Raw genomic sequence first — 3,978 nt, forward strand, 5'->3', positions numbered from 1 at the left:
TCACAAAAAGTACTAAAAGGAGTTCTTCCGGCTGAAATAAAAGGACATTAGACAGCATCACAAATCCACATGAAGAAACAAAGAGCACTGGTAAAGGTAATACTATGTGAGTAAAAAATAGCATAAATGAATGTATTCTGTAATTCTTTGTGTCTCCTACCTGATTTTTTTTTTAATTTTTTTTTTCAATGTTTATTTTTGGGACAGAGAGAGACAGAGCATGAACGGGGGAGGGGCAGAGAGAGAGGGAGACACAGAATCGGAAACAGGCTCCAGGCTCTGAGCCATCAACCCAGAGCCTGACGCGGGGCTCGAACTCACGGACCGCGAGATCGTGACCTGGCTGAAGTCGGACGCTTAACCGACTGCGCCGCCCAGGCGCCCCTCCTACCTGATTTAAAAGACACTTTGCAAAGAAAAAAAATATAAATCTGTGTTGATGGCACACAATACGTGAAGATCTACAGGACAATAAAAGCACAAAGGAGGGGTAAAGGGATGAATAGAGCTATATAGGAATAGAGCTATATAGCATATTAAGTGTTTATATGCTATTGAAATTAAGTTGATATTAATCCAAATTTGATTTTTTTAATAGGTGAAATGTACTGTAAATCATTGTTTACTTTCCTGGTTAAAGAAAAAAAAAACCTTATAGTCAATTCTCCACTCACAAGTAGAAGAGGAATAGAAAAAAACTCGATTGTTTTTAATCTGGCGTTTATGTGTACCTTTCATTTCACACGTACAGTTAACTGGGTATTACTACCCACCACCAGCAGAATAGATACAAGTAAAACCAAATATCAGAAAGGGAAAAGTATTAACAAAAGGAAGCTCAAAAAGATGTCTTCAGGAGAGTGGCCAGGCTAGTCAGTAGGAGCAGACCGTGTGCAGTAAGGCTCTGCTGCTCCTCTCCTCCAACTCCTACAGCAGCTCATCAGTCCCATTCTCTATATCCTCCGTGTGCTGAATGCAATGGCACAACTCACAGATAAGGAATGCGTCCAGGGTGGCCTCTTTATGGTTGTCCTGGATGTCCACATTGGTTACATGCACTGGCTGGCAGGTGTCTTGCTCTTTGGAATTCAGATCTTCCACCACCTGATTGTACACTCTCTCTTCACAGGTGAGAATCAGATCAAACAGTCTCTGCAGCTCTGAAACCTTTCTGGCCAAGGCTTGATCCTCTTATTTCTATCCAACAGATGTAAAATGCCATTCTGCATATAGAGTTCTTTGTCTTTCCTAAGGAGATTGTGGTACATCTGGTCCTATGTAGTTTTGAAATTGTAAACTTTTGGCTTGTCAAGTGCCGGTCCTGGGAGCTTGAGTTCCTGTTCCAAAGGACCAGAAACTGAATCTCCGTTTGCTGAGAATGTCGTGCACCTCCATGCTCCAGTTCTGGTTGCTCGAGCACACCACTGCCACAGACAGCAGCAACGATGGCATACTGGTGACTACACTGACCACAACACACCCATTCAGGGACTCCCACCCAGCCATGGCACTTCTGTGCAAGCCAATCCAAACCTGATTGTTAAAAACTAAGATGTTAATTGTAAATCCCAGGGCAACCGTCAAGAAAATAACTAAACATAGCAAAAGAAATGACAAGGGAATTAAAATGGTACACTAAAAGATATCTATTGAACAGAAAAGAAGGCAGTAATGGAGGAATAGAGGAACAAAAAAGCTGTAGACCACAAATAAGAAAACAACAGACCTAATCCTGCTCTATCAGGAATTACACTAAATGTAAATTGCTTAAACGCTCTAATTAAAGGGCATAGTGGATATCATACTGGATAAAAAAACAAACAAAAACGTGATAAATAGTGTCTGAAAGAGACTCACTAATAAATAGTGTCTGAAAGAGACTCACTTGAGATCCAAAGACATAAATAGAAAAAAGGATGGACAAAGATACACCATGATGAGAAAGACAGTCTCACGTGTACGGTCTTTCAACCCCCACTCAGCTACATAAGAATGAGCCTTGGGTCTGGAACCTTCCTTACCAAGAGATAAAGAGACCACACAGCCTATATAAGCCATTCACCTTGTCAGAATATCTTTTATTTAATTGCTCCTCTGTTCTGATTAAGCATATACTAAATGCCCCTCTGGTACAACCTCAGCTTTCAGTATTCTGGATTCAACAGTAGTAGGGTTGGACTCCTGCTGTGGCATAAGAGGTGTGTGCATAGGCCAACTGCCCTGCATCAGATGCTGGGGGCACCCACTAGCCTTGGGGGTCCAATCGCATATTATCAGAACTGATCTTGCTTTACCTCTTAAGTATATAAAAGCACTGTTCTATCCAATGCTTGACTCCATTGTATCTTCCTTGGTAACTCTGAAACCAAGATTTAGTGGCAGGAGTATTTAAATTTTTATTCCTGTACACTGGCATAATGATGATGTTTGCTATCTCCATCATGGTCAGTGTTGGCATTGGCAACTTGCGAGAGGCATTCTGCTCAACACACTCACCAAAAGACAGCTGGGAAGGCTATATTAATATCAGGTAAAAGAGTTTAAGACAAAAATTGTTACTTTGAAGAAAACACATGGTTAAATCTTTAAGATTTTGGATTAGGCAATGGTTTCATAGATATGACAAAGCACGAGCAACTAAAGAAAAGATAAATTGGACATCAACAAAATCATTAAATTTTATGCCTCAAAAAACATTACCAAGAAGGCGAAAAGACAATCCAAAGAATGGGAGAAAATATTTGTAAATTATATATCTGACAACAGTCTATATCCAGTATATAAAGAACTCTCAGAATGATAAAAATTAAACTAATTAAGGGGCGCCTAAGTGGCTCATTCAGTTAAGTGTCCAACTCTTGATTTTGGCTCAGGTCATGATCTCACACTTTGTGAGATCGAGCCCCGCGCCCAACTCCACACTGACAGCGTGGAGCCTGCTTAGGATTCTCTCTGTCCTTCTCTTTCTGCCCCTCCCCTGTTCACGCTTTCTCTCGCTCTCAAAATAAATAAAAAATTTTTTAAACGTGTCCAAAATGGAACCAAGAAGTTCAATCTAAATAGTAATCAAATCTATCCTTAAGGCATATAGAAAAACCACTAAGTATCATGGACATTCAAAACTTACGCTGTAGGAAGAAACTTCTTTAATGGGATAATTGGTGTGTACCGAAAACCCACAAAGACTATTCCAGCGTTGGCTAACACTTCTTGAGTTATCTTTGAAAAATCAGGCACAAGGTAAGGATGCCAGGTTTCATGAAGCAAGACTGAAAAAGGTGTAAGAAAGAACATGATGAACCTAAAGAAGAATGAATTAAGGACTAATGCAATGAATTAGAATGTCCAGCAACAGATGTGTGCAGACACGGTAATATACTGGATAGATGTGCCATTATAATTCATTGAGAAAAACATTAATAAAGAATTGGTGCTTTATGTGTTAAAAGATAAAACTAGATTCCCTCCTCGTATTATCTACAATAACAATTTCCAGATTGACTCGAGGCTTAAATATTTTTAATAGTACTAATAGTAATTAAGCAAAAATTTTAAAAAATCCTTATCTTAAGTTAGGGAAGAATTTTAAAATTCAAAAAGAAAACAGAAAAGTTAAAAAGACGGGCCTATGGAAAAATATAAAACTCTAGTAAGGCCAGAGGCACTCTAGAGGTAAAGGTCAAGGGACAGACTTGGAGAAAACATTCACAACAAATGTAACAGACAAAGAATTATTGTCCAAAATACATAAAGTATTCTTTAAAATTAATACATAAGAGATTATTAAAAATGAAATCATTCACAAAAGCAATGAAAAGCCAATAGATATATGATGTACAAGATCATCAGCAATCTCAGAAATGCAAATAAAATGGTGAGTTTTTCTCAGAAGTTAGATTGACAATAAATCTAAAGTCTGACAATGCCAGGAACAGGCAAGTAAGTAGCGGTTAAGTACAGTCACAAATACTACAGTGC

General features: G+C 38.6%; 1 pseudogene; it reads right to left on the minus strand.

The window, feature by feature from the left end:
- Positions 1-390: 390 nt before the first annotated feature.
- Positions 391-2,829, minus strand: LOC109492904 (annotated as a pseudogene).
- Positions 2,830-3,978: the final 1,149 nt, after the last annotated feature.

This window comes from Felis catus, chromosome D2 (assembly GCF_018350175.1).
Source record: "Felis catus isolate Fca126 chromosome D2, F.catus_Fca126_mat1.0, whole genome shotgun sequence".
Classification (NCBI taxonomy): Eukaryota; Metazoa; Chordata; class Mammalia; order Carnivora; family Felidae; genus Felis; species Felis catus.